Raw genomic sequence first — 19,810 nt, 5'->3', positions numbered from 1 at the left:
TAACTAGAGTACAAGCTCCAGGGCAGGAGCCAGCCTCCTCTGACCTTGCTCCTGCCCTTTGGGTAGCGGATCAGGAAAGCCACAATGATCCAGGCTGAATGAGGACTTGAATGGTGACCTGAAGCCAGATGATGGAAAAAGAGAAAGTGAACTGCAGCTGCAGCAAGAGGTATTTCAGTTAGACACAAGGAAGCACTGCCCTGGGAGACTGAAGGGAGTACTAGCTATTTCTGGGGGAAGAGAGGGATCCCTCCTTCTGTCTGCGACAATCTGCCTCTCTGGAAAAAGTACAGTGGGGATTTCTCTCTCCTCGTCCCTCACCAGCTCCTCCATCATCTCTCACCTACATTTTAGTCTCCTCTCTCCTTTCCTGCCTGCCTCCACTTCTGCCTTCATTGCCTGAGTGGGCCTGGCTTGTCACAGTGTCGCTGGAAGCCTTTGAGCAGGGACACAGTTCAGCCAGCGTTCACTGAGTCCCACACCTGCTGGAGGTGAAGGAGCCCAGGCCCTGCCCAGAGCACTTCCAGCCAGGTAGAGACACAAGACAGGAAAACCAGTGCCTACACCCAAGGCAGAGTAAGAGCCACACGCTGAGAAAGGAACAAGCCAAGTTGTAGGGCTCAGAGACCACAGCTCCAGGGGTCAGGGAAGGCCTCGGAGAGGTGGCATTTGGAGGGTGGGTGAGATATCTATACTGACAGAAACCAGTGGGATCAAGGATAGTCCGGGCAGAGGGACAAATGAGAGGAAGAGGGAAACAGACAGCGGACTGTTCCAGAAATGACAGGCAGACTAGCTTGGCTGAAGAAGTGGGGTGAGAAGGGTCTGGTGAGATAACAGGCAAGTTGGGACCAGATCATGAGGCCCTGAATCTCAGTTGAATGATTTGCACTTGATTGTATAGGCAGTGGGGAGCTATTGAAGGTCTCGGAGAAAGGGCATGACATTATCTGGGCTGGGACTAGAAGAGCTTCTAGATTTTGCTCCTATCCCAGGATCTCATGAAAGGCACTTGGCCTTGATTCTGAGCCCCCGGGCCTCTCAGGAATCCCCAAGGGGAGCAAACAATCTGTGTGTCTCAAATGTTGCCTTTCCAGTGAGGTCTGTCCTGACCATCCTATTTAATAACGCAGCTCCTCTGGCACTGCTGATTGCTTTCCCTTTCCTTCTCTGTGTTTTTCCCCCCATTGCATTTATCTCCTTCTAACATACATCATCCATAATTCGCTGTTTATTACCTGCTCCATTTGAATGAAAGCCCCCTGAGGGCAGGGTCATGTCTGTTTTACTTGCTGCTGCCTAGTCCAGTACCTGGAATCCCAATAGATTCGTTCATTTTTCAAGTGGATAAAGAGAAAAATACCATCTTGCAGGAACCAGCATGCTCTGATTTGCCCCCTTCCTGTCCCTTCACTGCTGGCTTCCTGGGCTTGGCAGCACTGAGCCTCCAAGTGGAAAAATCTCTGAGAACACCAGGCAGAGCTGCGCTGCTTCCCTCCCGCACTTCCCACCCTTGCCAGGAGTCTGGAAACATTTGAACTGTTTCCTGCTTCTGCCAAAACCACCACTATTTTCCTTTATCTCAGCGTGGAGGCCAGGCGAGGACAATTTCCCCACCTAAGGAAAGCTGGAAGTCAGGACTGAAACAGCTCCACTCGGCAACCTGGAGAACAACTTTGACAGTCTGATCAGAATCGCTGCAAATTCCCAAGTGCCCACTCCATGCATGCAGTGGCTCTGGGCAGTTTGCACCATTTTGCCGTCACCCCGACTCTACGAAGCGGGTGTTATCCTCCCCATTTCACAGATGGGAAAATAGAGAAGTTCATTGACACGGTTGAGGTCTCTCCACCAGATGAGGAGGCTGGTCTCAAACGCTGTTCTGTCCTGCCCCAGCCCAGGGCTTGTTCCTCCATAGTGTGTGGCCTCTCTTCCACCACAGGGGCTGAGATGCAGGATGGAGCTAGCTGAGTTCTCTGTCCAAGATGCCAGATCATAGGCAGTCTCTGCTGGCCTCAGGCTTCCCACTTGAGCCATGGGAGCCAAGGTTTTGGCCACAGCCCCACGATGAATGAGGACCATGATGTCAAGTCTGCTGCCTGGCCTGAACTCATCAGAGAGTACACATTATAACTGCGGTCACTGTCTGTCTGGGCAATGGCCAAATGTCCTCTCTTGACCCTGATGTGGACCAAGGCTGGAGCCCAAAATAGGGCTCACTGCATTTGCAGACCCAGTGGATCCAAGGGAAACTATCCCTAGCCTTGTGTGTGGATCCAGGGCCCCATATCCAGGTCTGCTCCTGGCCAGGCTATGGTTGGGGAGGTAGAAGAGCTTGGATCAAACCCCCAGATGTTGGCTGTAGGTGACTGCACTTCCATTCCTTAGGGACTCAGTTCACCCACCCTGAGGATAGAAACCCTCTCCCAACAAACATTACTGATTCCTTATTACATGCAAGGCAAACAATATCTGTCTCTGCCTTCAAGCCCTTAAAGTGAAGTTAGAGCATAGTCATTAACTAGGCAATGGGGAGCCACGGATGGTTGTAGAGCCAGGGACTTGGATGTCTGCACTGTGCCTTAGGGAGGTTGACCAGGCAGCAGACTATGGCTGGGAGAGAACAGACTTTTGCAATGATCAGATCTAATGTGTTAAGCACTTATTGGGTGCTAGATGTTGTTTCAAGCACTTTACACATATTACCATAGTTAATCTTCACCCTAGCGTACTATTGTTAACCCTATTTTGCAGATGAAGAGACAGAAATACATAGAGATGATGAAGCCAGTAGGTGATTGAGCTGGGATGTGAACCCATCTGGCTCCACTGCTGCCTCTTCTAGTAATCTTTTTTTTTTTTTTTTTTTTTTTTTGAGATGGAGTCTCCCTCTGTCGCCCAGGCTGGAGTGCAGTGGCGCGATCTCCGCTCACTGCAAGCTCCCCCTCCCTGCGATCTCCGCTCACTGCAAGCTCCGCCTCCCGGGTTCACGCCATTCTCCTGCCTCAGCTTCTCAAGTAGCTGGGACTATAGGCGCCCACCACCGCGCCGGGCTAATTTTTTGTATTTTTAGTAGAGACGGGGTTTCACTGTGTTAGCCAGGATGGTCTTGATCTCCTGACCTCGTGATCTGCCCGCCTCGGCCTCCCAAAGTGCTGGGATTACAGGCATGAGCCACCACGCCCGGCCCCTCTTCTAGTAATCTTGAACAACAGTCTGGCATAGGGCTGGGGCCTGGGAATGGCCAGAGGAACAGAAGTGACACACTGCCTGTAGCTAAGGTTCCCTGCGCTGGAGGGCTCTCCCAAGAAAGGACTAGGAAATTATAAAGGGGACGTAAAGAACTATATCTTAAGATTACTTTTGTCAATAACAGCAACAATCACGATGTTCTTGGCCAACACCCCATGCAGGATAATATCTTCTTTCATGTAAGAGAGATTTGAGACACTCTCAAATAGAGAAGTCTTATCACAGTTAGAGCTTCCTCTGGAAAGCTTCCCGGACTCTCTAATCCTTCCTCAAAGATTTATTTATTAATGTATTTACTTACTTAAATAAGGAAGAAAGCCTCACTTAGATGCTAACCTAGCTTCAATACCTTCTAGCTTGGAATGTCCAGCCACTGTCAATGTTCCTTTTGCAAAGGGGGAAGGAGTTGCTGGAGGTAACTGGGAAGGTGGAAGGAGAGGAAGAGGAGCGTGGGGCACAGGCTGGACTGAGGGGCAAAGGGAGGCCAATGAGCCCAGGAAGGGCTGTCCAAAGCCAAAGGGCTTCCCGTGCTGTTTTGACAAGATTACACCTGATTCCTCTGAGATGTTCAACCACAACATTGGAAACTACACTATTGATATAAGTAATGCTTGAGAAGTAAAAAGAGATTGCGGTTGGATTCTACCTCTAAGATCCCCAGCTCTAGTAGTCTATGAAGATACCATCTGTCTTAATCCTTTCCTAGAGGAAAAAGTGTCAAGAGTCAGGGAACTCTTGGAAGAGCCATGCCTGGCCGGATTCTGGGCTTGCCCCAAACCAGAGTCAGCTGGGCAAGAACCACCGGGGGCCCAGCTAGCAGCTCAGCCCCAGGGGAATTTCTAGGGGACAGAGGACATCCTAACCAAAACCAGAGCATCTTCCGCCCCTTCCCAGGCCTCATGGGCAGGGTCACCTGGGACAGCGCCCTTCGGAATGGAGTTAGGCCGTTCCTGCCCCTCTCTTGGCAGGTTGTGGGTTTAGGAGGGCTTAGGGAGGGCCTTTGCCCAAGTGCTGGCTGGAGAGCTGCAGGCCATGGGGCGGCCAGGATGGCCACATTTCCTAGGCTCAAGGTGGGGAGCTGGTGCTAGGGCTTAGCCCTGATGGGTGATGGGATGATGCCAGGGGCACCTACCTGGAACAGCAGCTGAGGTTTGGGGCTCAGGCCCCCCGTGGCCCCTGGGCTGTTATAGGACCTTCCCTCCTCTTGATCAGTCCCCAGGAAAAGGTGCTTCTGAGTGGCTCAGCCGTGTCCCCGCTTGATTCCTGACCCTGAGGGAGGCTCCTCCAAGGATCTATGGCACAGGGACAACAGAACCCTTTCAGGGCAGGCGGGCGTGCATCCCAGTCCTCCCTGGCCTCCTTGCAGCTCCTCCCCAAGCCCAAGCTGGCCAAGCCCCTCCCAGCTCCAATGTGCTTGTCAGTATCTCCCACAAGGCCTGCCTTGGGGAGCTCCAATGGGGTGAGGGGTACTCCGGAAGCATCCACGACCCCCAGCCTGCCCCAGTTCCAAATCCAGGCCAGCCAGTGCCCAAGCCTGGGTGGGTGAGCTAGGGGCTACCATTCAACCCAGCAGAGCATGAGCTGTGAGGAGGGGGCCATGGGGAGAGCACTGCACTGGGAGCCCAGGCACCAGCTGTCACTTCCCCTGCTAAGCTAGAGCACCCCATTTTCCCTTGCTGGTGTGGGGGTGTTCAGCCTAGATGCACAGACAACGCCAGCAGGGCTGAGCTGGGGGAGGTCAAAGGGGTCATAGACATCACCCACTTCAGAATCATCTGCGGGAGGAGGGGGAGGCCTTGCTGAAACGCAGGTGGAAGGGCCCTGCCTTGACCCACTGAACCTGAATCTCCAGGAAGGTGTTTGGGAACCTACATTTTAACAAGTTCCCCACATGGGTACCCATGAAGTAAGACTCAGTGGACGATACACTGGGAAAGGGCAGACAAGTCCAAGGATGATTTTATAATCCACAGAAAGGGATCATTGGTCCGTTTCCTGAAAGCAGCATCACAGGAGCCTGGTCTCTGCAGTCAGGCTAGCCAGGGAGCCCCAGCAGCTTGCTAAACCCTCTCTAGCTCTCATTTTCCTCACGGACAAAATAAAGATTGGCGGTGATCTCTTGGGCCCGCCCACATCTGAAATTGTGAATGCAAGAAGAAGTGAACCACTGAGAAACGAATTTAAAAACAAAGCTCAGGGTGAGACATTTTAACTGGTATTCTCCCCCTTATAATTTGTTTCTTCTTAAATATTCTTGTTTTGTTTTGTTTGAGATGGGGTCTCACTCTGTTGCCCAGGCTGGTCTTCAATGCCTGGGCTCAAATGGTCCTCCTGCCTCCTCCTCCTAGGTAGTTAGGATTACAGGCACATGCCACCCTGCCCGGCTTTAAGTATGCTTTTTAAATTCTGAAAATAACATGCTTAGGGGAAAAAAAAATCAAACCATTCAAAATAATACACAATGAAAACGAAATCTAGGCTGGGTATGGTGGCTCACACCTGTAATCCTGGCACTTTGGGAGGCCAAGGTGGGAGGTTCACTTGAGCCTGCAAGTTAGAGACCAGCCTTGGAAACACGGCAAAAACCCAGTTCCACAAAAAGTACAAAAAAAAAAAAAAAAACCAAATTAGCTGGGTGTGGTGATGTCCACCTGTAGTCCCAGCTACTCGGGAAGCTGAGGTGGGAGGATTGCTTAAACCCAGCAGGTCGAGGGTGCAGTGAGTCATGATAGCACCACTGCACCCCAGCATGTGTGACAGAGCAAGACCCTATCTCCAAAAACAAAAAAAAAGAAAGAAAGGAAAAAGAAACATGGCATGGATGGATGAAGGGACATCTCAGACCTATATCCCACTCTCCAACATAAATATCGTCATTTCCTAAATTTTCCTGAGAAGTTTTTCCAGAAATATGAACATACATACACACACACACAGACACACACACGTCTATCTATGCCTGCATCTTTATTTTAAACCCAACCAGGAACATATTCCCTGTACTTACATTTGCTTTGCTAATTAACATACATCACACATCTCTGCATACCACACAGACAGATTCCTCCATTCTTTTAATAGCTCCTAGTGTTCCACTGAACCAATGCACTACAATTTCTATGAATCTGTCCTTGTTGATTGATATTTAGGTTATTTCTACATTTTTTGCTGCACAAGCAAAGCTGTAATGAACATCTTTGTTTTTTCTTGTTTGTTTTGAGACAGCGTCATACTCTGTTGCCCAGGCTGGAGTGCAGTGGTACAACCCCAGCTCACTGCAGCCTCAACTTCCTGGGCTCAAGTGATCCTTCTACCTCCGCCTCTCAAGTAGCTGGAACCACAGGCACCCACCACCATGCCCGGCTAATTTTTTTTTTTTTTTTTAATGGAGTTTCACTCTTGTTCCTCAGGCTGGAGTGCAATGGCGCGATCTCAGCTCACTGCCACCTCTGCCTCCAGGTTCAAGCGATTCTCCTGCCTCAGCTTCCCAAGTAGCTGGGATTACAGGGATGCGCCACCAAGCCCGGCTAATTTTGTATTTTCAGTAGAGACGGGGTTTCTCCATGTTGGTCACGCTGCTCTAGAACTCCCAACCTCAGGTGATCCGCTCGCCTCGACCTCCCAAAGTGCTGGGATTACAGGCATGAGCCACCGCACCCAGCCTAAATTTTTTTTTTAAATTTTTGTAGAGATGAAGTCTCACTTTGTTGCCTAGGCTGGTCTTAAACTCCTGGGCTTAGGTGATCTGCCTGCCTCAGCCTCCCAAAGTGCTGGGATTACAGCCGTGAGCCATCTCACCCAGCCTACCTCTTTGACTCTGTATCTTTGTGCACATGTATGATGCCAGCTAGAGGATATCCCTGGGTCAAAACTTACGTGAACCTAACATTCTGACAGATATTGCCAAATTGTCCTCCAATGAGGGTGAACCAGTTTTCTCTGCCCCAGCAACTCATGAGTGCCTGTTTTTCTCCACCCTCACACAGTGTGCATGATCAGATTGTTGGATTTTTACAGTGAGTTTAAAAATGGTATCTTGTTTCAATTTGTAATTCAGTTGTCAAAAAAGACAGACATGTTTTCATGTTTATTGACTGATCGGCCTTTGCACTTATTTTTCTGTGACTTGTCTGCATCCATCCTTTCTAATTTCTTATTGATTTTTTAAGAAGTTTTTCTAAATTAAGGCAACTGACTTCTTGTCATGTGTATTGCAAATTGTCATTCATCTCTTTTTTACTTTATTTATGGCATCCTTGGGACTTGCTTAAAAAGCCTTTACCATTTGAGAATCATGAAAGTATTTGCCCATATTTTCCACTTGTATTCTTGAAGGTTTCTTTTTTTTTCTTTTTTTTTCTAAAGTTCAGCTTTTTATTGAACACGTTATAAAAGAGATTTAGTCAAAAAGACCAAAGGCCATGTCATCATCAGAGTCCTCGGATTCTTCTTTCTTTGCTTCTACTTTCTTCTCCTCAGCTGCAGCAGCAGCAGTGGAGGGGGCAGGACCTCCTGCCAGTGCAGCACCAGCTGCTGGAGCAGGTCCACCGGCCCCTACATTGCAGATGAGGCTCCCAATGTTGACATTGGCCAGGGCCTTTGCAAACAAGCCAGGCCTAAAAGGTTCAACATTTGCACCGGCTGCTTTAATGAGGGCCTTGATCTTATACTCCGTGACGGACACCTCATCGTCGTGCAGAATGAGGGCCGAGTAGATGCAGGCGAGCTCGGAGACGGAGGCCACAGCGCGGGCAAGTGTGGGGCTGGCGCTGCCGGACGCAGTGCTAGTCACCGGGTGAAGTGAGGGCCTCACCCCAACGCGGCCTTAACTTCCTCGGAAGGACGGAGCACCTTCGCGGCAGCTGAGGAAAGGGACTTCAAGGTTTCTTTCTCCTTTTCTTCTTCTTCTCCTTCCTCCTGTTGTTGTTGTTGTTGTTTTTCCTCCTCCTCGTCCTCCTCCTCCTCTTCCTCTTCTTCCTCCTCTTCCTCCTCTTCTTCCTCCTCCTTCGTCTTTGTCTTATTCTTTTTTGAGGCAGGGCCTCACTCTGTTGCCCAGGCTAGAGTACTTATGTGACACAATCATAGCTCACTGCAGCCTTGAACTCCTGGACTCAAGTGATTCTCCTGCCTCAGCCTCCCAAGTAGCTGCGACTGCAGGCACGCACCACCACACCTGGCTTTCTTCTTTCTTTTTAAAATATATTTGCCACTTCCAGAATTTATTTTGATGCAGGGATTGTGGTAGGGCTCAACTTTATTATTTTTTTCAAGGGGCTACACAGTTGTCCCAAAGTCATGTTTGAATAATCCATTTCCTGCTCCCCTACCCAACAATCCTCCCTCTAAATTCAAAGTTCCAATTTGACTATGAAGGAGGATGGATACAAAGAGCATAAACTCAGAGTCGAGTGCTTGGTTCAAATTTCCACTCTACTGGACCTGGGATAAGCTGCCTACCCTTTCTGTGCCTCAGGTTCCTCATCTAAAAATGGAGATAACAATAACGCCATCTGCATGGAGTTATTGTGAGGATTAAATGAGTTATTACACGTAAGGGGTGTAGAAAGATGCAGCTAATATATGCTGCCCACAAGAGGTTCAACCTTAGATGTAAAGGCTCACATAAGTGGATCGTGAAAGGATGGAAAAAGTCATTCCATGCACATGGTAACCAAAAGAGAGCAAGGATGGCAGTATTTGTATCCGTCAAAAGCTGCCACAAAAGACAAAGGAGGCTATTACATAATGATAAAGGGTCAATTCACCAGGAAGATATAACAATTACAAATACATATGCACCTAACAGCAGAGCACCCAAATATATGAAGCAATATTGACAAAACTGAAGGGAGAAATAGACAACACTGCAATAATAATTGGAGATTTCAGTACTCCTTTCAATAATGGATAGAACAACCAGACAGAAGATCAATAAGAAAATGGAGAACTAGGCAGGACACGGTGGCTCACACCTGTAATCCCAGCACTGTGGGAGGCTGAGGCAGGTGGATCACCTGAGGTCGGGAGTTCAAGACCAGCCTGACCAACATGGAGAAACCCCATCTCTACTAAAAATACAAAATTAGCCAGGTGTGGTGGCGCATGCCTGTAATCCCAGCTACTCGGGAGGCTGAGGCAGGAGAATCACTTGAACCCAAGAGGTGGAGGTTGCGGTAAGCTGAGATCGTGCCATTGCACTCCAGTCTGGGAAATAAGAGCGAAACAAGAAAGAAATAAAAAGAGAAAGAGAGAAGGAGAGAGAGAGAGAGAGAGAGAGAAAGACAGAAAGAGAGGAAGGAAGGAAGGAAGGAAGGAAAGGAAGGAAGGAAGGAAGGAAGGAAGGAAGGAAGGAAGGAAGGAAGGAAGGAAGGAAGGAAGGAAAAAGAAAAAGAAAGAAAGGAAGAAAGAAGGAAGGAAGGAAAGAAAGAAAGAAAGAGAAAGAGAAAGGAAGGAAGGAAGGAAGGAAGGAAGGAAGGAAGGAAGGAAGGAAGGAAGGAAGGAAGGAAGGAAGGAGAGAAGAGAAAATGGAGAACTTGAACAACACTATAGACCAACTGGACCTAACAGACATATGCAAAAAACTCCTCCAAACAGCAGCAGAATATACATTATCTCAAGCACATACGGAACATTCTCCAGGACAGATCACCCCTTAGGCTACAGGTAAAGAACAGGACAGCGGCCACTACTATATGGTGGTGTTTACTATTATTATTATTGCATATTAAGTGTGCTTTGTTTATCAATCTGGGAAGCAGTTCCATCATTTGACAAATGTCTACTACTATGTGTCAGGCCCTGTTCCAAGTGCCAGGGAACCAAGAATGAAGTAGTCTTAAGAGCTGCTCCTGCCACCTCTGGTTAGACTTAGTACTGGTTATTTTAGCACTTTTTCTGATATTTTAAATTTCTTCCATTATATTTAAAAAGTTAAAGTCTGTTTATATACAGACAAGCTATATATTTTTGTTTCTAATAGTTATTACCAATCATGTTGGTATATTCTTTTATTATTTGTAATTTTTTTTCAGTTGACAATCTTGTTCCTTTTTCTCCAGGTCATCAATCTTATCGTCTACAATTTTGATACATTTAGCACTTTTTAAACTTATATTTTCAAAATTTGTGTTGGCTTGTACTCCTAGAGTAGTATTAAAGAATTACAGTCATGGGGGTCATTCTTTCCTTGTGTGTTTATGTCTGAATACACACACACACACAAGCACACACAGGCATACACAAAATCATGTTAAGCAATATCCATCTATTCCTATGACATAGGAGTTAAAATCAGAGACATGTTGAATTTTATCGAATGCATTTTAGACATTTTTAGCACTTATGAAGTTGCTTGTATGATTTTTTATTTCTTTCGAGCTATTAGTTTGTTCAATTACATTAACAGTTTTTCTACTATGGAATCTACATTTCTGGAATATAGCCCCACTTGCTTGTGGTATGTTCATTTTTGTAACATAATGCTGTGTGAGTCCATTTGTTGCTATTTATGAATTTTGCACTACTATTCATAAGATTGTTCAGTCATTTTTCTCCTTTTGTGCTGTCTTTGACAAGATTTGGTATCCATGCTGTTCGTACTTCATAGAATAATTTAGAATCTCTCCTTCTCTGTGATTTGGTGTAGTTGGTGCAGTTTAAATAACATTGGCATTATCTGTGCCTTGGAGATTTGATAGAAACTAGAAGTAATCTGAACCTTAATTTTCTTGGAGGAGAATTTTATGAAAACTCAGTTTCTTCAGTGATTATTGGTCTGTTGGGATTTTCTACCTCTCCTGATGTCAAAATGATGATTTACATTTTCCCAGAAAATCATCAGTTTCAGCTGGTTTTCAAGTGGATTTACATATGGCCAAACACAGTACCAATAATGATAATAATAATAATAATAATAACAATAATTCTTTCTATTTTCTCTGTATTAGCGGCTATTTCCCCATTTTAATGTTCAGTTTTGTATATTTGCCTCAATCCTCTCCTAACCCCCATTAGATTATCTCATCTCTAAAAAATCATAAAATGACACATGATTTTTCCCCCAGGACTCTATTTACTATGTACACAACTCAGAAATAGAACAGCTGAAATCAGAGAAGGGGATGAGAGGGCAGCCGAGGCACAGCTTGATACAAAGTCAGTCAACAAACATTTCAGACGTGCAAAGAGCCGGCACAGGTATTCCCTGGCTTTAAGCCCCCACGGCTGCTTTTCCCAACTCCCCCACCCCAGTGAAACCTGCCAGTTCCCCGAGTCCTTCACACCCAGCTATCACCTCCTCTTGGACCCTTTCCTGACTCCCCAGGGAGATGTCGGCACCTTTCCATAGACATCTTAGATTACTTTTCTTCAACTTCGAACAATTCATTTAAACCAATTGAATTAACAAATGTAAACATTCTGTCATTTTTGCTTCAGCTATTCTTTGTTAAATGAAGTGTTACTGACAGGTTAGAAGCCCTTCCTTTTCCTCTTTCAGTCTCAGCTCCTACTCTCTCCAAAGCACTACAAGCATCAGCTTGGTAGGCATTGCAAGAGAAATTAGTAAATCCATAAATCATAGCTAGTACTGTTTTGTGATTTTTATGAAAATTAAATTTTCAGCCAGGCACAGTGGCTCACACCTGTAATCCCAGCATGTTTGGAGGCCCACGTGGGTGGATCACTTGAGCCCAGGAATTTGAGACCAGGCTGGGAAACGTAGCAAGAACCCATCTCTACAAAAATACAAAAAAAAAAAAAAATTAGCCGGGTGTGGTGGTGTGCACCTACAGTCCCAGCTACTCGGGAGGCTGAGGTGGAAGGATCGCTTGAGGCTGAGAGGTGGAGGCATCAATGAGTCAAGATCGCACTACTCCACTCTGGGCAACAGAGTAAGACCCTGTCTCAAAAAAAAAAAAAGAAAGAAAATTAAAGTTTCACTAATGGTATTATTTTGAAATTTCCTTTCTTTGCAACACTGTTTTTGAAATTTATTCATGTTAATACAGAATGTATCCGTATGTGTATGTACATATATATCAGCTTTGCTAAGGTATAATTTATACAAAATAAAATTCCCCAATTACACATAGTTTAACTGCTGCATAGTATCACAGTTTTTTTTTGTTTGTTTGTTTTTTGAGACGGAGTCGCGTTCTGTCGCCCAGGCTGGAATGCAGTGGCCGGATCTCAGCTCACTGCAAGCTCCGCCTGCCGGGTTTACGCCATTCTCCTGCCTCAGCCTCCCGAGTAGCTGGGACTACAGGCGCCCGCCACCTGGCCCGGCTAGTTTTTTGTATTTTTTAGTAGAGACGGGGTTTCACCATGTTAGCCAGGATGGTCTCGATCTCCTGACCTCGTGATCCGCCCGTCTCGGCCTCCCAAAGTGCTGGGATTACAGGCTTGAGCCACCGCACCCGGCCACAGTATCACAGTTTTATTCATTATTCTATTATTGCAGATATTGAGGTTGAGGTCTCTCTTTTTTTTTTTTTCTGTTTGGTTGCCCATGCTGTAGTGCAGTGGCGTGATCATGGCTCACTGAAACCTCAAACTCCTGGGCTCAAGCAATCCTCCCACCTCAGCCTCCCAAGTAGCTGGGTCTACAGGTATACACCACCCCACCTGGCTAATTTTTTTTTAGTAGATACAGGGTCTTGCTATGTTGCCAGGGCTGGTCTTAAACTCCTGGGCTCAAGCAATCCTCCCACCTGGGCCTCCCAAAGTGCTGGGATTACAGGTGTGAGCCACAGAGTCCAGCCAAGACCTCTTCTTTTTGCATTTCAAGCATTGCTGCCCTAGATACCCTTAGAGCTGTTTCCTTGAACACATGTGTGAGTTTCTCTAGGTAATGTATACCTAGATGTGAAACCATTGGTCATAAAGCATATACACATTCAGCTTTACTAGCATTCTTGCCAGAATGTCTCACGGAGCTTTGTATTGCTATTTTCACAGAATGTTATGATGTTTTTCAAGCTATTGTCATTAAGCCATTTCCTTGTTTACCCATCCCCTTCCCCATGAATTACTGAAGGGTCTCTGTGTGACTGGCACTCAAGGAACACTAGAAAAGTGAAAGGATGAGCTCACTCTCTAGCAGAAGAGAGAGACAATGTGTTAAGGGCATTCAAGGCTGTTAAGATCTCATCTGGCTGAGATCCAGGGAGGGCTTCATCAAGGAGGTAGCATTTGAATTGGGCTTTGAAGGGCAGGAAGATGAACAGATGAGGATAGAGATAAGGACCAGGACTGGGATGGGGAGAGGCAGTGGCTCAGACAGTCCACGGCATGTTTGATTTGCCACAGCAATGGTTCTTAGCCGAGCTGGGGTGAGATGGGGCAGAAAAGCCAGGCATGTGTATTTTGTAAAAACTTCAAGGGCATCTGACACATCTCCCCTCCCCACACACAAATAACCCCTGAGTGGGAGCAGAGCATGTGGGAAGGGAGCCTCACTGGAAAAGGCAGGTTGGGCTTAGTCCAAGATGAGCCTTCAATGGCAGCCTCTGGGTCAGAGCTGGGTTCAAAGGTCACTCCCAGGGGAAGTGGGCAGAGTCACGGGGACACCAGGACCTGGGATAGGACTGAGTCGGAAAGCCTGCCCTTCCCACTCACTTCCCCTCCTCTGTCCCTGTCTCTGGGAACAGATCACGGCTGTGATGGTCTGGGTTCCCTCCCCAGCCACACAAGAGGGCACTGGGACTGGGGCTCCTTCTGCTCCTCCACTTGGTAGCTCTGTGATCCAGGCCAGGGGCTTCCTGTCCCTTCCTCCCTGGCTGCTCCATGCAGCACAAGCTGTATGCATGTGCCTGGGCCAGGGCCCCAAGGAGCCCCTCCATGGAGTGTGAGGCCTGGGCCTGGCTAGGCCAAGTCCCCTTCCTTTGCCTTGGCTCAGCCCCTTGGAATCTAGGTGGGGGCCGGGTGGGAATCCTAGCCTTCCACCTTCCCTGCTCCCGTGACACGAGATGTCCTTCAGCAGAACCTGGTTCTGGGCTCCCTGCCCAGAGTGGAGGGGAAGGGGAGAAATGCACGACCTTCTCTTCCAAGTCCTTTTGTCTCAAGCAACTTCAGCAAAACCACCAGCCCCAGCAGTAAGAGGTGAGCTCAGGATGTGTCAGCTGTGCTTGGGAGGACAGCGCACAGATGGCTCCCCTGGACACAGACTGGCCACGGCCCCAGTTTGGGTTCTGCTGCTTTGGTGTGTGAGTGTGGTTGTGGCTGTCACAACCTGTCAAGCCACAGCTTTCGAATCTACTGAGCGGGTGACTCAGATTTGCTTTCTCTCCTAAGGCGTGGAGAGGATTAAGGAGTAATGACAGGGAATGTGAGGCTGCTGAGTGGCTCCAGGGCCTCAAGCCAGGCTCATCGTTCAGGCTGTTGTTCTGCTGCCTGAGAAGGTCTCCCCAAGCCAGGCCTAGCTGACACTCCTGGGCACATGAGGCCCCAGCCAAGGAGGGGTCCCTGGTCCAGCAACAGCTTGTTCATTGTATGGAAGGACACTCCCTGCCCACACCACACAGACAGACAGACAGACAGACACACACACACACACACACACACACACACACACACACACACACCCCTTTGGTTCTAAGAAGATTCCCCCTCTGCCAGGTCCTCAGGGATGTGAGAAGCCTTTTTGTTTTTTTTGTTTTGTTTTGTTTTGTTTTTTGAGACAGGGTCTTGCTCTGTCATCTGGGCTGGAGTGCAGTGGTGCGATCAGAGCTCACTGCAGCCTCAACCTCCTGGCCTCAAGTTATCCTCCCACCTCAGCCTCCTGAGTAGCTGGGACTACAGGCCTGGCTAATTTTTTCACTTGTTTGTAGAGACAGGGTCTTTCTATATTGCCCAGGCTGGTCTTGAACTGCTGGGCTCAAGCAATCCTCCCTCCTAGGCCTCCCAAAGTCTGGGATTATAGGCATGAGCCACCATGCATGGCCTGAAGCCTTTTTGAAGGAGACAGTTCAGTTTTAACAGTGCCTGGAGCAGTCGACATTGTTGGACATTGTTTGGTGTCATCGAAAAAGCATGGTCTGGCTGGGCATGTTGGCTCACTCTTGTAATCCCAGCACTTTGGGAGGCTGAGATGGGCGGATCACCTGAGGTCAGGAGTTCGAGACCAGCCTGGCCAACATGGTGAAACCCTGTCTCTACCAAAAATACAAAGAAATTAGCCGGATGTGTTGGTGCACACCTGTAATCCCAGCTACTCGGGAGGCTGAGACAGGAGAATCGCTTGAACCTGGGAGGCAGAGGTTGCAGTGAGCCGAGATAGTGCCACTGCACTCCAGAGTGGGCAACAGAATGAGACTCTGTTTCAGAAAAAAACAACAACAAAAAAAACATGGTTGCCATCCCAGAGGTCCCTGGACAGCTGGCCACTCAGCAGGCAGAGGGATGAACAAATGAAAAGAAGGGGACTCCTGGTTACCAAGCACCATGCTGGGCACCTTTCCGCTTCCTCCCATTCATCCTCCCAATGGCTCTGTGTGGAGGGAATTGCTTCACCATGTTGCAAATGGAAGACTCACGGAAGTGAAGTGAGCAGGTAATGAAACAGGTGGGAATGCAGCTCCCAAGTGCTCCCCCAGGCAGTGAGTCCATATGCGACAGGTCCTCTGTGCTTCCATGCCCCCCCATCAAAGCAGGATTGATTTCCCCACAGGGCCCTGTGTCTATGTTCCATTGCCCTCTGTAGCGTTTCTAGCCTATGGCCAAATCACTGCCACTCAGACACCCCAAGGCAATGAGGCCTCAACACCCAAAACCCAACAGACAGCCAGTATCCCAGCGGACCACGCACAGCTTCATCTTGCCCACCTATCTCTCCAAAGACCTTAGAGTCACTTTCTCTTCTGCCGCGACTCCATGACCTGAGGCCAGCATGCCCCTGGCTGGGCACAACTCTGAGAAGACCCAGCCAGAGTGAGGAGAAGGCTTCTGTCTTCAGGACCTTGCTTGGCCAGGCCACTTAGTAATGGGGAGGGGACAGTTTGGTTTCCTGTTGGAAGCCGGCCTGGTCTTTCTGCTTCTGATCCTCTAAGGACACCAGAGGCCCTGGCTTGGCAGGAATGAAGGTCTACAGGCACAGGGCTGGGCATGACTCACTCACCGCCAGCCCAGCTCTTCCCATCTCATCTTCAGGGTGCTCGTGTCAAACGGCAGAGTGGAAGGCTGTGAAAAGCAGAAGGTGGGAGCCCAGGACACTTGGGTCCTAGTCCCGCCTTTCTAAGCAGATCTAGGCTTTGGTTTCCCTTTGGGAAGCATCCCTAATGACTAGAAGGAGGGAGGAGGTGACAATGAGGCACCCCTTCCCCGCCCACTCTGCCTCTGCATGTCTCAGCACCAGTCCCAGGGGTGCTGGCAAGGAATGTGGCAGCTTGAGTACATATCCTGCCCTAGAAACACAGAACATGGAGTACTGGCCACACGTTGTTCTTCTTAAGAGCCACCCTCGGTTGGGCCTGAGCAATGCAGACAGATCTAGAGCAAGGACACACCATACTTCATGAGCTGCCCACATTCTCATCTCAGCTCCTGCTGTAACCCTACCTTGCAGGAGTTGCACCAGCCAACTCATGGGCAAGAATGTGGAGTTCCATTTACACCACCCATGCTGATGTGTAAGCTGTGAAAACCACTGCTCTCCCACGAGAGGAAAGAAGAGTGAGCATCGGGGCCCCACCTCAGGCAAAACAGGGCACTAAAAGCTGCTGATCTCACTGGAAGCTGAGCACTTCCGCTGAGCACTTTCATTACAGCCTTTCCCAGTGTGAGCCTGCCCATGGCCTGAGCACCACGTGGGTTCCTGCAAACTGGACGCTCTGTGCAAACAGCTCCCAGCACTTTATGCCCATTATCTTTATGGTTCTTCCACCCGCCACTCCCCGGGAAGAATCAGAGCAGAGTTCGTGGGATTTGAGAGTCGAGGCAGTGGAGAAGGTACAGGCCTGTAGGAAGCTCCACTGTGCCACTAGACACCCTCATTTTACAGAGGTGAACATCCTGTTAAATATGTTAAATGTAATGGGCAGCTGGGGATAGGGGAAGGAAACTCCTCAAGACCCCAAGCACTACTTGAAGTGGGCTGGGGAGGGCTGACCTGCCTTCCCAGCCTAGAAGGGTGCTCTAGGCTGGCCACAGAGGGAGAGGGCATCCTCTGAAGGAGAAACAACCATGTTTCCGCCATTGAGGCAGGAAACAGATGGCTTCCACCTAGACCAGAGACTCCAGGAATAATACTTCCCATCGTAACAAACACTTGACAAGTTTCCAAAGCCCTCCCACCCGTCTGGAGAAGGTGTTTTCATGTCTAGCTATCAGGTAGAGAAGTTGAGGGCAGAGTGCCAGCCAATAGAGGCGCTTGGTCCAGGCTCTCTGCTCTTTAAGTCTGGTTCTCACCAGGGGGCCTCTCTGAGGCCTGACCCTTTCTCTGCTAGCTGGGAGGGACACATATTGTGTAGTTTCCCTCCAGTATGGTAGGCCCTCTCCTCTCTGGCACTATACAGTCATCCCACAAGCAGCTGGCTCCCATCTGGTTTACTGGGAACCCCATTCCTTCCCACAGGGTCACCCCAGCAGCTCCTGGTGGTCATCATGCAACCCAAGGCTCCTGTGAAGCCAGCAGGGGCCAGCTTCAGGGGTGCTGTGCTCAGAGGGTATCTGAAAAGGAGCAATTCATGAGCCAGGCACATGGCAACTCCTTTCACTTGGGGCAAACAGGTGCTGGCCCAAACCCCCCATCCGGAGATGCTGTCAGGGAGATAACTGAAGTCCCTCTACCTGTGGATCCCCACACCCCAGCCAGCTATGCTCACAGCTGCTGGCACTTGGGCAGGAGGGATGCCTGTTTTTGGCTCCGACAGGCCTACAGAAATTGTGTACCCCTGTGGGGGCATGATGGGAAGGTAACCAAGGGACTTCATTTCCCCTCTTCAAGCTGCTTCCTTCCCAAGAAACTAAAAAACATATCTTGAGGAAGGAGAAAATGCCGGTGCTGTCCCCTGTCATCGACCTCCACACCCGTCAGGAGGCCCTTCGCAGCCTCAGCTTCTCAGTGCTGGGACTGTGGGGTGCAAAGAGAAGACAGGAAGAGGCCCCTCCAGTCTGCCCTTTGGTGGCTGGGGAGTCAGGAGACCTGCATGTAGGTAAGAGACCTGCAGAACTCACTCCACCCTCCGTGTCTCAGTTTCCTCATCTGGCTCCAGCTCTAAAATGTCACTCTCTCCTTGCCTCAGTTTCCCTCCAGGGAAAGTCATCTGTCCCAGGGAGAAGAAAAAGGTGAATTCACTTCTAAGGGGAAAGTTCACTTCTGAGGGCAGTAGATGGAATGTAGCCCATTTCTCCCAGGGACAGGGGCCAGAGAGAGAACGAGGATGAGGTGATCACAGAGGGTGGTGCTAAGAGATGGACCCTTCTTGAAGGAAACCACGTCTTCCTGGAGTGCTGCAGGCTGTTGAAAGAGAAAGTTCATCTCCTTGTCCCCCTCAGCACGGGCATTCTCCTCAAAGCCAACTCTCATTCTTTCCTTGAACCCAGAAGAACAGCACAGGCTCACACCCCCTCTGCTCAGATGAGTGTTTTTCATGAGCAATTTTCTCCTGTCCCGGACAATCTAATTCCTGCTTACACCCATGATACCCTGGAGCCCCATGCAGAAGTTGCAACTCCCGGCATTCTCAGGAATGAGGAAATGTGGTGCTGGGGTGGGGGGAGGCCCCAGGGTCTAGAGAGGAAGAAGGGCCCCTGCCCCTCCAGAGAGCATTCGGTGAAGGCAGTGCCTGGGAGGCCAGCTCTGTAGGGCCTGCTCAGTGACCTTGGTCAAGCCACAACACCCCTGGGCCTCAGTTTCCCCAAGGCCTTCATCCAAACACAATGTTTCTCTCTCAAGGCCAGGGCGAGTAGGGAGGCAGAGCCTTTCTTTGGAAGCACATGGGGAAAGGGTGGCATTGTTCCCCTGGGGGACCAGGAGCCCAGCCAGCCCGGCAGCAGCGCAGCACTGACGTTGTCATAACCCATAACGGCGGAGCAGACTGCCCCCTCCCGTCCCAGCCCAGAGAGTGGGCGGCAGAGCCCCGGGGAATCCCTGGGTGGGGGAGAGGGTAGCCCAGAGCGGTAACTCCCACCTGGCTGTCAGGCAGGAGGCCGGGGACCCCGCAAGCAAACCTCCTACCAACCTCCATCCCCCCATCCAGTGAAGACCGGTCTACCAACGCCACGCCCTCCCGGGTGGGCGGCTCAGGCCACCCTTTCCTGGGTACATGCTAGAGACAGCCAGCGTGGCAAGGGATTGTGGCGCAGTCTCCCCTACCCCCATCCCTCCCAATGCAAGGTCTCAGAAAGCACAGAAACAAGCAATCCTTCCCCGCCCCCTCCCCGTGCGGGACCTGGATCCTGCGCCCCTTCTTCCCGGCCCGACCAGCCCGGGTCACTGCACCCGCGTCGCGTGCTCACCACATCTGCGTCCTCAGCACCGCGGCCCCAGCCCCAGGCGCGGCGCTCAGGCCGCCAGGCTGCGGTGACAAGCTCCACGCTCCCCACCTGGGAGGAGACTGCC

General features: G+C 49.6%; 1 protein-coding gene across 15 annotated transcripts in view; it reads right to left on the bottom strand.

Moving 5' to 3' along the window:
- The window catches only part of TMEM63C (transmembrane protein 63C), a 76,753-nt gene extending 56,943 nt beyond the window's left edge, over positions 1–19,810 (bottom strand). For 6 of the 15 annotated variants that reach the window (XM_005561877.4, XM_015454039.3, XM_073997951.1 and 3 more), the window contains exons 1-2: positions 19,708–19,810; positions 4,385–4,544 (exon numbers count right to left, since the gene is read on the bottom strand). The gene's annotated coding sequence lies outside the window, so the exon portion shown is untranslated. Of the gene's footprint in view, positions 1–4,384; positions 4,545–19,707 lie in introns of those variants that run through there. The other 9 variants (XM_005561880.4, XM_073997947.1, XM_065549129.1 and 6 more) reach the window with 2 other exon arrangements.

Source organism: Macaca fascicularis, chromosome 7 (assembly GCF_037993035.2).
Source record: "Macaca fascicularis isolate 582-1 chromosome 7, T2T-MFA8v1.1".
Taxonomy (NCBI): domain Eukaryota; kingdom Metazoa; phylum Chordata; class Mammalia; order Primates; family Cercopithecidae; genus Macaca; species Macaca fascicularis.
Note: the sequence above shows the minus strand (reverse complement) of the source record. Positions and strands in the feature narration are given on the sequence as shown.